This window comes from Glycine soja, chromosome 20 (genome assembly GCF_004193775.1).
Source record: "Glycine soja cultivar W05 chromosome 20, ASM419377v2, whole genome shotgun sequence".
Taxonomy (NCBI): Eukaryota; Viridiplantae; Streptophyta; class Magnoliopsida; order Fabales; family Fabaceae; genus Glycine; species Glycine soja.
The window spans coordinates 33520649-33534124 of NC_041021.1; the positions used below are offsets into that span (position 1 = coordinate 33520649).

Genomic DNA, 13476 nt, shown 5'->3' on the forward strand with positions numbered 1-13476 from the left:
AATTGATTCTTTATGCAGATCAGCAAATGCATCTTGCAATTCATCAAAAGAAATAGATAAGTTGTTTGAAGATGTTACCTCTTCATCACTTTCATAACTTTTAGCCATAAAGCAGAGGTTTATTTCTTCATTTTCTGAATCTTCAGAAGATTCCATATCGTTTTCATCCCACGTAATGTATGCTTTCTTCAATTTCTTTTCATTGATATTTTTCTTTTCAGACTTCTCCATCTTTTTCTTGAAGTTGGGACAATCAACCCTCAGATGTCCAGGTTGATTGCACTCAAAGCATTTTAGAGTAGAAGATGAAGTTTCTGTCCTTCTTTTAGGTTTAAAATTGGGCCTCTTTTGATTTCCTCTGACTCTCAGGAACTTGTTGAATCTTTTTACAAAAAGACTAATATCTTCATCATTATCCAAGTCAATTGAATCTTCTTTATCGCTGTCTTCTTGGATTGCAGATGAGGCTTTAAGAGCGATTCCCTTCTTCTTCTTATCAGTTTCTTCATGTTGATTTAATCTCAATAATTCCATTTCATGCTCCTGCAATTTTCCAAATAACGTAGCAAGAGACATACTAGACAAATCTTGAGATTCTGTGATGGCTGTTACCTTTGGTTGCCATTCTCTATTAAGACATCTTAAAACTTTATTTACTAGATCTTCATTTTGAAAAGTTTTTCCTAGAGATGCAAGATGATTAACTATGTGTGTAAATCTCTTTTGCATGTCTTGTATACTTTCATTTATATTCATCCTAAAAAGTTCATATTCACGAGTTAAAGTGTTTATCCTAGATCTTTTAACATCTGTTGTGCCTTCATGCGTTACTTGTAGTGTATCCCACATATCCTTAGCACTTTTACAATTTGAAACCCTAAAGTATTCATCTATTCCTAGGGTAGATGTAATAATATTTTTGGCCTTTAAATTATATTGTACTAATCTTCTTTCTTCCTCAGTCCAGTCTGCTCTAGGTTTTTCTATTGTTGCACTTCCGGCTATTATAGAGGGAACATAAGGTCCTTGTTCTATGGCTTCCCAAATATTTAAATCTATTGCCTCTATAAAGATTTGCATGCGGGTTTTCCAATAGTGGTAACCCACTCCATTAAAGATAGGAGGTCTATTTATAGAATTTCCCTCGGGAAACAAGTAGTTTGATGAGGCCATAATTCTTGAAGCTTCTAAACTTTATACAAGAATGAAGCTCTGATACCACTTATTGGACAAGTGGCCTCAGATATCTTAAGAAGGGGGGGGGGGGGGTTGAATTAAGATATCACAACTTATTTCCCCAATTAAAAATTCTATTTAACTTTCTATTCAAGTTATAAATTCCCTTAATAATGAATTTCTTAAATATTGATTCAAATAGAATAATTTGAATATGAATATAAAACAATAATAAATAAAGGAGTTTAAGGGAAGAGAAAATGTAAACTCAGATTTATACTGGTTCGGCCACACCCTTGTGCCTACGTCCAGTCCCCAAGCAACCCGCTTGAGAGTTCCACTATCTTGTAAATTCCTTTTACAAGTTCTAAACACACAAGGACAACCCTTCCTTCGTGTTTAGAATTCTTTCACAACAAGAGACCCTCGGTCTCTTAATCCCTTTTCAGAATAAAGAAGAAGAAAAGAAGAAATCTCTCTTGAAAGAGATAGATTGAACAATTTGAGCACTCAAATAATTCCTTACTGAATCACAAGTAATTTGGCCAAGGAATTTGTAAGAGGATAAAACGATTTTTCTTTATAAGAGGATAAGACCTTTTTGTTCTGAAATAGTCTTTTCAAATTCGTGTATCAAGTCACATATATATAGGCCTATGATAGCCATTCAAGAACCACACAAAAAGATGTGACTATTGAGAATGTTTTCGGAAAAACTCCTCTGGTAATCGATTACAGTATGTGTGTAATCGATTACAAGCTTTAAAATTTGAATTAAAACGTTCAGAAACTGCTGGTAATCAATTACCATATATGTGTAATCGATTACACAGTGCAAACTTTGAATTCAAATTTTAATAGCTGTTGTAAACCAGTTTTGGCCACTGGTAATCGATTACATCCTCTGGTAATCGATTACCAGAGAGTAAATTTGTTGAAAAAGACTTTTTAACTTAAAATTCTTGGCCAAACCTTTTGCTACTTCAATTGGAATTCCCTTCCTATTTAATATACCCTTTATAAGTCTCTAAAGACTGTCTTGATCATCCATCTTGAATATCTTTAATTTCTTTGTCTTGAATAAAGCTTTGAGACGCATGTGATCCTTTGGCATCATCAAAACATCAGCTTGATCCTTTGTCTACAAGGTTGTGGTTTCCAGTTCGTGATTTCCGTTCTTCTGTGGTTGAAGGTTCGAGTGCATGTTTATGTTCTTATAGCACGTGTTCTGTTCTATTCTTTATTGTTCACAAATTCTTGCTTTTCTTTTTGTCAGTTGTTCTTTGGATTGCATTTACATGGTTTTGGATTGATTGTATTATTCCTTTAGAGCTATAATTGTTTGGTTCTGTTTTTTTGCTTTTTTGCTGACCACCTTGCTGCCATGTGTTATTTTATGGTTTTATGATTATGGTTTTAAGCCACGTAGCTTGGTGTGTTGTTGAGTGATTAGATTGCCGTTTGCAGTTTTGGTGGTTGGTGGTGTACGTGGCTTCTTTGTAGCGTTTTTTACTTCTTTCACTAGCAAGTTGCGAGCTGCTGATTGCATTTGTTTAACTTTTTTCATTTGAAATGTTATTGCATGTGTTATTTGAGTTTGTGTTGCTGTTCTATTTTTTGTTAGCATTATTTTGTGTTCTAAATTGACAATCATTCTTTACATAGCATTTGCATGGTTTTGGATTTATTACATTTTTCATTTAGAATTGGCGGGTCTATGTAATTTTATGGCGAGGATTCCTAACAAGATTAGGTCTATTGATGGATCAAAAGAAACGCTTAAGCTTGCTGTTAGGATCACCGATCTTTGGTTCGTTGGGACTCCTGACAAGTCTGAGCAAGCGGAAATGGTTTTTGTTGATTCTGAGGTATATTTTGTGCTCTCTATTTGATTGTTGGATTGTTGTTGATGTCATTTATTGATTATATAGTTTCCATATTTCAGGGTGATCAAATTCATGCTATTTGTAAATCGGATCACCTCAAGTCTTGGAAAGCTGATTTGAAAGAGAATTGCACTTATGTTATGCATAATTTCAAAGTTGTTAAGAATGATGGTCAATTTAGAGTGTTCGAACATGAGTACAAGTTATTTTTTATTGGAGTGACGGTTGTTAGAGAAGCTGATTTGCATGAACCGCCTTTTAAGGAATTTAGATTTGTTGAATTTGCAAATGTTGTTGCTGGCAATTTTGTGTCTGGCCTGTTAGTTGGTGAGTATAGTCACAATTTGTGCTTTCATTTTGATCATAACTTCTTTGGGTTTTTTCCGATGACTTATTTTCATTTCTGGTGGTTTAAGATATTATTGGGGTCGTTGATCAGGTGGTCTTTCAGCATGTTTCATCGAAAAATATCAGGGTTGTTTTTAGAATGAAGGATTTGAGGTTATGGTTAATCACAGTTTTTGTTATCTCCTGTGTATATTTGGTTATTTAGAGTTTATATTGTCGAGAATTCTATTTTTCATTTTGCATGGATCTTATGTCTATCTTATCCTTATGAGGTGATGGATATAATGTTGTTTCTTTGTTGTAGTGGTGAAATTTTGTCTTGCACACTTTGGGAGAATTATTGTGCTCAGTTCCTATCCTATTTGAATGAACGTGGGGATCGGCCGATGGTTATTATATTGACGCATGCCAGAATAAAAGATGCACAGGGTAAGTATGATATTTTATTTGTTGATTTGGATACTCAATAGCTGAGTTTTGTTGTTGCTGTTGTTGGCATTTACAGGAAGTTATCCAGCTTTAGTGAGCAATTCCTTCAAGGCGTCAAAACTATTGATTAATGATCCTATATTATAAATTCAGGGATTTAAAGAGAGGTATTTTGCTTATCATCTTTGCTTTGTGGTTGTTAAATTCGTGTGACAGTCGTCTTGACTGTTTTCTGTTGTTTTATTCTATTTATTCGATTGGCTTAGGCTTTTAGATTTAGGTGTTGAGGTGAGTCGAGTTTTGCTACCTGGCGATCAAGCAAGCTCACAAGTTTCAGGGGGAAGTCAGCTATCATCAAAGGATTCGTTTCTTTCAAAGGCTGAAGCCAAAACTATTTTAGAAATCAATGCCATTTCTGAGGTGGACCTGTTATTTGTGTTTATTTTATGTTCATTGCAGTTGGAAGTCGAGTTTGGCTAGATTTGTTCGCATTCATATATTATAGCTAATGTGTCTAACAATGGAATTTTATTGTTGGCAATTTGATTGTTATGGTTTTTTAAAAGGACGTTGTTTGTGTTATGGTGGGGACTATTAGCAAAATAGTCATGGATAACCATTCATGGTGTTATCCAGCCTGTGCTCAATGTCATAGGAAAACTGACATCCAAACAGGACCATTCACATGTGGATGTGGCAAGGATAATGATCAGCCTGTTCTAAGGTAATTGGAGTTTTAGTGCATTAACATGTTTTATTCAGTATTTTGTTTTTGACTGACATCTAAATTGGTAGGTATAGAGTTGAAGTCATGGTTACACAAAACAATGAGAGTGGCAAATTTTTGCTCTGGGATCGTGAATGTACTGAGTTGATTGGCCAAACGGCTGATGTGAATAGGGTCAAGATTGAAGTATGTTCATGCTTTATGATATGCTGCTTCTCATTTTATGTATTATATTTTGTTCTTTGAGTTGTAACTGGCAGCTGGTGAATATGTGTTGTTTCTGGCAGGATGGTGATCTTGATTTGAATGCTTCCCCTCAAGCACTTGACAAATTGTTGGTTCATGTGCTTGCTTTTAAGGTCAGGATTCAATCAAGATTAAAAAATCCAGTTGTACTTAAATACTCAAAAGACCTGGACTTGATCAATGCTGTTCTGGAGATGCTGACTGATAGTGAGGTGTTCTTTTCTGATATCTATTTTAGTCGTTGTTGTCATGGTGATATGATTCATGAGTTTGACTATCATCAACTTATATATGGTGCAGGCATGTTCCAAAATAGATCCTTCCAATGTTGATTGCAATGATGCTACGCATGCTGAATGTGTGAGTTAATGTTGCTGTCATGAACATTGATATCTTATATGTTTTTTATTTACCAGTTTATGCTTTATGCAGCAATTTGTGTCTGTCACAACTGACCATGATCCAGTTGCGGGGTTACCTTTAACACCCAGAAAGCGGATGTCATCTAATGAAGCCGATGATGGGTTAGGGAGCTCTCAAATTTCGCTAGCCCAACTATCGTCTAACAAATTAACAAGACATTCTCATAGGAGCTGATTTAGCTGATTCCAGATTCTTATTGTTGTGTTTCCATGCTGCTATTAAAATATTGGCATATTGAGCAGATAATTATGTAGTTTTTGTTATCAGTGCATTTGCACATTTTAAAATCGGTTTTTTTGGATTCATGTTTTTAGACGTTCTAAATTAGATCTGTACATATTGTGTTCCTGCTGTAGTATTGGAAGTTTTCTTATATTAAATATGACATCGAAAGCAATTGATTTTTGTTGTATTCTTTGTTTGGTTGTCCTCGATACAGTTGAATTGTTGTTTACCATAGCTTTGATGGTCTATATGGTTCTAACAAATTAATGGCGAAGTTAGCCTAAATAAAAAAAAACAGTGAACGAGATAAATTGCTGTTCAAATAACATCAAATATTAAAAAACAACCAAGGAGGAAAATTTATAGCTACGTTGGCAATCATGTTGCTACTCGATATTCTCACGTTTTTAATCTGTTTGTTGATTAACTGCTTAATGAATTCCATTCCCATCTGAATTGCCTGAAAATAACAGGAAAAAAACCAGATTAAGAAAAAAATAGCATGCAGAGGATTTTGTTAAATTTTTAGTTTCAGTTTTCCTTCTCAATGGAGGTTCTCTTTAAATGACATCGTATTTCCTTATTTGGAATGTGTCTGCCATGAATGTTATCACTCCATTTTTGTAGCTATCATTGCTTTGCTAAAATCATGTGTTCGATATTTCAGTTGCAATTTTTAATTTCATTGATGGCTTGCGCAAGTTTAATCTTGATTTTAACTACAACAAAGTAGAATTATATAAAACGGGTCTAATCTATGGTGAAGAGAAATCAAAGAAAAAATTGTAATGTGCTGGACAAGGTTATATAATGCCAAATAAAAGATGTAAAATAGAAATTTCATATTTCAAATTGAACATATCAGCTAATAGATTTGAGCGTACAAATTAAACAAATTTGTGTTAGTGAATGGAAAATTCATCAACATATATACAATGTCTTCCATTGCAAGCTTAGTAGCAGTTACAAAAGTCAATATTTCCGCCAATAACAATGATCATTTCTACCTTACCTATTTTCCATCATGGCCTTGGTTTGTGTGTTTAGATTGCCACCAGAGTCCTAAATAGACAATATCTTTCATTGCAAGTTTGCAACAGTCCCAAAACTCAATTTTTGCCGAAACCAAGTGTCATGATTTCTATATTACCAATTTTGCTAGCTGTTGATGTTGCATCATAGTTTTGCTATGTCATCTACCTTTGGTCTCATTTCTTTACCTTACAATTTAGGCAATTCTATCATTAGCCTTTTTCAATATATAGAATTGGCAACATGCAAACATATCTAATCCAGGAAATTCCACCACTAATAGCCAGCCTATAATCCATAACCAATGAAGTCCCCCATCTCCAATTTATTCCATATTCTAATTTTATTGTAGTTTCTGCAGATTTAAAATAAGCGTTTGGTTCTTCGTTTCAACATAAATCTATTGTTTAGTTTATAATTCACCCAATTCTGCCTTTAGTCATTTTCAACATGCAGAACTATCAACATGCAAAGAGATCTGATTCTGCAAAAGCCAGGATCAACAGAAAACGTATTATGCAACAGAAGCGACATGGTCATGCTCAGTCATCTTCACAACCAACACTTAACTGCACTTCAGAATATAATAGTGAGACATCTCATATAGCATGTTCTGCAAGAAATCAATTTACTTAGCTGCCTTAATTACATTTTCTTTTGTTTTTCCTCTATTTTTTTGTGATTACGTATGATTCATCAAAAAGTGAAGATTCTGAATCCACACAAGGTACTGAAAAAAATGTTTCATCCTCTTTTTTGCTATGGTTTACACATTGCTATTATATGTATTTCTAATTTATGTCACCACTAATAGTCAGGCTATAATCAAGAAACAATGAAATGATTCATCCTCAATTTTTTCCATCTTCTAATTTTATTGTAGTTTCTGCACATTTTAAACAAGTATTTGGATCTTCGTTTCAATGTGAATCTATTATTTAGTTCACAATTAACTCAATTTTGCCTTTAGTCATTTTCAACATGCAGAACTATCAACATGCAAAGAGATGTGATTCTGTAAAAGCGAAGACCAACAGAAAACGTGTTATGCAGCAGAAGCGACATGGTCATGCTGAGTCATCTTCACAACCAACAGTTAATTGCACTTAAGAATATAATAGTGAGACATCTGATATATCATGTTCTGCAAGAAATAAATTTACTTAGCTGCCTTAATCACATTTTCTTTTCTTTCCTCTCTATTTTGTAGTGATTGTTTCTGATTCATCAGAAAGTGAAAATTCTGAATCCACACAAGGTAATGAAAAAAAATGTTTACTGCTCTTTTCTGCTATGTTTCAAATATTGCTATTATATATATTTCTAATTTATGCAGGTTCAGGCTCTAATTTTATGACTCCCTTCGAGGATTGTCAATCTCCAACTAATCAGCCTGTAATCAACACTGAAGGTAATGACTATAATTCTGATTTCTAGTTTCAGATGTTACTCTACATATTCTTAAGTTAATATTCAAAATTCTGATCATGATATTGTACTATGATATTGAACAATTTCAGGATATTCTGATCTTGGTGATCAACTCATCCAATGTAGTTATTGTAATGCACAAATGTGGTACGATGAAAGAATATCAAAAAATAAGAATTTTGAGAATCCAAGGTTCAGTTTATGTTGTGGAGATGGCAAAGTTGAATTGCCATTATTACAAAATCTACCTGAATATCTACAACAACTTCTATTTCATGATGATACAATTGATAGTAAAAATTATCAACATAACTTGCGAGCATACAACATGATGTTTGCCTTTACTTCTGCTGGAATTAAGCTAGATAAAACAATTAATAATTCAAGAGGACCTCCTACGATCAGAATACAGGGGCAACCATGCCATAGAATAGACAGTCTATTACCAATGCCTGGCAAAAAACCCAAATTTGCACAGTTATATATCTTTGACACAGAAAATGAAGTGCAAAATAGAATTAATGTCATGAGGTAGAAGTTCTTTTATTTCTGTCAGTGAGAAAAGTATTCATTCACTTTCAATAGTTTGTGCATTTATCAATATTTTTAAATATTGTTTTTTCAGTCAATATTCCAGAATTCAGAATCATATTGTTTCAGCTTTAAGTCACATGCTACATCAACACAATTCTTATGCTCAAAGTTTTAGAATGGCCAGAGATAGATTGGCAGCTGATCAAGCCAATAATATCAAATTGCAACTAATAGCTGCTCGGGGAAAAGATGGCCATGTATATAATATGCCTAATGTTCCGGAAATTGCTGCACTTATTGTTGGCGATTTTCATCCAGACTCAAAAAGAGACATTATTGTTGAAACTCAAAATGGAGAATTACAAAGAATCCATGAACTTCATCCTAGCTATGTACCACTACAGTATCCTCTACTATTTCCTTATGGAGAAAACGGATATAGACCTGACATACTTCATCGTTGTACTTCATCCAGCAAAAAAAGAAAGCGAAACCGTTTGACAATGAGAGAGTGGTTTGCTTATAGACTTCAGTCCAGGTCAAATGAAGCACAGACTTTATTGCATTCTCGAAAATTATTTCAACAATTCATTGTTGAAGGTTATACCATGGTGGAGTCTGAAAGACTTAGCTATATCAGAAACAACCAAAAGAAGCTTAGAATTGATAAGTATTCTAGCTTACAAACTTCATTGGATACTGGAACAGCTAAAGGCTTAACCAAGGGAAAAAGAGTCATCTTACCCTCAACCTTTGTTGGGAGCCCACATTATATGGATCAACTTTACTTTGACGGTATGGCAATATGCAGTCATATTGGTTTTCCAAATCTTTTTATTACTCTAACTTGTAATCCAAATTGGCCTGAAATTCGTAGATTACTTTCACCTTTGAATCTCAAAATGACAGACAGGCCAGATATTGTATCACGAATTTTCAGATTAAAATATGAACACATGCTGTCAGACTTAACAAAGGGTCAATTACTGGAAAAAGTGGTTGCATGTAAGTTGACAATCATTTTTATACTTAAATACAAATATAACTAGGTCATTTGGCCATTTTTGTTTGTTGTATAAAGCAGATATTCATGGCTAAAATATTACAATTTAACCAACGCTTTTATAGATATGAAATACAGAATTATACTTACCATCATAAGATTATCTTTTGTGAATCACACATATGCATTTTATACAGTTTAGTTGGTCATCAGTTTTTATACTTAAATTAAATACAAATATTAGTTGGTCATTTGAAGATTTTTCTTTGTTCTATAACGTAGATATTAATAGCTAAAATATTACAATTTAACCAACACTTTTACAGATATGAAATACAAAATTATACTTGGCATCGTAACTTTATCTTTTGTGGATCACAAATATGCATACTATAGAGTTTCAAAAGCGAGGACTCCCTCACGTGCATTTATTACTATTTCTACATCCATACAATAAATATCCATCTTCAACTGACATTGATCAGATAATATAAGCTGAAATACCTTCCCATCAAGATGACCCAGAACTCTACAGATTGGTGGAGAACCATATGATAGATGGCCCATGCGGAATTTTACAACCCAACTCTCCATGTATGAAAGAAGGCAAATGCAGTCGTTTTTATCCTAAAGAATTTCAGCCTCAGACTCTTTTGGATTCAAATGGTTATCCAGTCTATCGTAGAAGAAACAATGGTCATTCAATTTCAAAGAATGGTGTTATCATTGATAACAACTATGTAGTACCTTACAATCCAAAATTATTGAAAAAATATTGGACTCATATAAACATTGAATGGTGTAATCAAAGTACTTCAATCAAATATTTATTTAAATACATAAACAAAGGCTATGACAGGGTGACTGCTGTTATGCTTTCTGATAGCGATAATGCAGCTCAAAATGTAAATATTCATAATGATGAACTTAAAGAATATCTAGATTGCAGGTAATTTCATCTTAACCTGCATAATTTATTATCTCACTATTATTTTTACTAACAAAGCTATATCACAGATACGTTTCTCCCTGTGAAGCTGCTTGGAGAATATTTGCTTTTCCAATCCATGGCAGAAAGCCTGCTGTTGAGAGATTGTATTTTCATCTTCCAGATCAACACAACATTATTTATGAAGATCATGATGATATGGATGATGTACTATCGAAATCAAGTATTTCAGATTCAAAATTCCTGGCTTGGATGAACACTAATAAAGATTTTGATGAGGCCATAAATCTAACTTATTCCCAATTTGTGTCAAAATTTGTATATAATAAAAGAAACAGATCATGGCAACCCAGAAAAAAAGGATATACCATTGGAAGACTCATATGGGTAGCACCAACCATAGGAGAATTGTTTTATTTAAGAATGATGCTTGGCAGCTGCAAAGGACCTACTTCATTTGAGGATATCAGGACTGTTGTGAATATCCAATATCCAACATATAGAGAAGCATGTTTTGCAATGGGCTTTCTACAAGATGACAAAGAATATGTTGAGGCAATAAGAGAGGCCAAGGACTAGGGCACAACTAATTATCTAAGGAAATTGTTTCTATTAATTCTGTTAACAGGTGCCATGAGCAAACCTGAAGAAGTTTGGAATCAATGTTGGCATTGGCTAGTTGATGACATTGCATATCAATATACTAAATCAACAATCAACTCAGGTAGGCTGTAACGTTTTTTATGTTCCACACCAATGGTCAGAATCATTCACTGCCAACTTCATTTTTATTTTTTTATTGACTAACAACTTGCTTTTTTTTCTTAGAAATACAGATCAATGATGATACTCTTAAAAATTTGACATTGATTGAAATTGAACAACTCTTGCACATAAACCAAAGATCTCTAAAAGACTATCCTACAATGCCATATCCTCAGGATATCAATCTCACATCGTACCTACAAAACAACTTGCTATTATCAGAACTCGACTACAACCATGATGAAACGAGATCAGAATTTGAACATCTTTTTGCATCCATGACAGGCAATATACATATTCATACATTATAAATTCTATTAGTCACAGTTAACATCTTATAAAAAATGGTCATTGCGAATTATAAATTATATTGATGCTTTTAATATTCTATTAATAACAGTGAATCTACCCTCACTTAATTGTTTCCATCAATGACTAAATTAATCTTGATTTCGATATAGCATCAGCTTACCTATCAATGCAGATGAACAAAAAACAATTTATCATAGAATTATCCAAGCTGTCAACAACCATGAAGGTGGAATGTTTTTTCTATACGGATTTGGAGGCACAGGAAAAACATTCATATGGAGAACATTAGCAAGTTCATTGAGAGCAGAAAATCAGATTGTAATTATTGTTGCTTCTAGCGGAATAGCCTCTCTATTATTACCCGGAGGCAGAACTGCACATTCGAGATTTAAAATTCCTGTACCAATTTTTGAAGACTCAACATGTAATATCCATCAAGGCACCGAATTAGCAGAATTATTGAACTAGACAAGCCTAATAATTTGGGATGAAGCACCAATGGCCCACAAATTCTGTTTTGAAGCGCTTGATCAAAGTTTAAGAGATATTATCACAGATAAATCAAAGTCAAATCAAATATTTGGAGGGAAAGTTATAGTATTTGGTGGAGATTTTCGCCAAATACTACCGGTCATCCCAAGAGGAACGCGCTCAGACATTGTAAATGTAGCAATCAATTTATCCTATCTATGGGATTCGTGTGAAATATTGACCTTGACAAAAAACATGCGCTTACACAACAATCTAGAATCAGTTGATGAAAAAGAAACTGCCAGATTTGCTAAATGGATTCTAGACATTGGAGATGGAATTATAGATGATAAAAATGATGGTTATGCTACAATTCAAATTCCTGCTCATCTACTCATCACTCAATATGATGATCCAATCAGTACTATAGTCAAATCAACATTCCCAGACTTAGATCAGCACCACAATAATCCTGAATTCTTTAAATCCCAGGCAATACTGACCTCAACAAATGAAACGGTAGAACAAATCAATGATTACGTGCTATCCTTCATTCCAGGTAATTATATCATTACTTATTTAATTGTCACTTGCTCAGACAAAAATATAACCACTGAAATTGTAATTTTGCAAATCATAGGTGACCACGTGGAATATCTAAGCTCTGATTCCATTGATAAATCAGAAACCAGTGAGAATTCGTATTTCCAACCAATCACTACTGAATTCCTTAATTCATTGAAAACATCTGGTTTGCCAACTCATTGTATCAAACTTAAAATTGGAAGTCCTATAATGCTGTTAAGAAACCTCGACCAAAATCAAGGTCTATGTAACGGTACTAGATTAGTGGTAACAAAGATGGCAAAACATGTAATTGCAGCTGAAATTATCTCAGGTAAAAACGTTGGCTTGGCTGTTTATATTCCAAGAATGTCAATGTCTCCTTCACAATCACCTTGGCCGTTTAAACTATTAAGAAGACAATTTCCTATTATGCTATCTTATGCAATGACAATAAACAAGTCACAGGGACAATCTCTATCCATGGTTGGACTTTATTTGCCGAAACCGGTATTCACTCATGGCCAATTATATGTTGCATTGTCAAGGGTCAACTCAGCAAAAGGATTAAAAATTCTCATTCATGATGATGAGCAGAAAAGCATGAATTCCACCACCAATGTAGTATACAAGGAAGTGTTCAGAAACATTAAAACTTAAATTTCAGTTGTTTAATATCAGATTCAATTCTATTGTCATGCTTTTTCAAACAGTTCTATTCTTTAATAATTAATTGTTCAATATTATATTATCACTGCATTATATAATTTCAGTTATTATAACCTTCAATACAATTCAATTGATATTGACAATCAATTTCAATTCTTTTCTGATGCGTTCTGAAATAGTGCTCCTCTTTTGTGATCACTTCTTCCAGACAATTCCATTGATTTTAAATACTAAGAATCCAGCAAGAATAACAACAACCAATCTATAATTTTTTAAATACCAATGA

At 33.5% G+C, this 13476-nt stretch overlaps 1 pseudogene; it reads left to right on the forward strand.

Annotated features, from left to right (window-relative positions):
* The first annotated feature begins 2903 nt into the window (after window positions 1-2903).
* On the forward strand, window positions 2904-13181 carry LOC114402010 (annotated as a pseudogene).
* The last annotated feature ends 295 nt before the right edge of the window (window positions 13182-13476 follow it).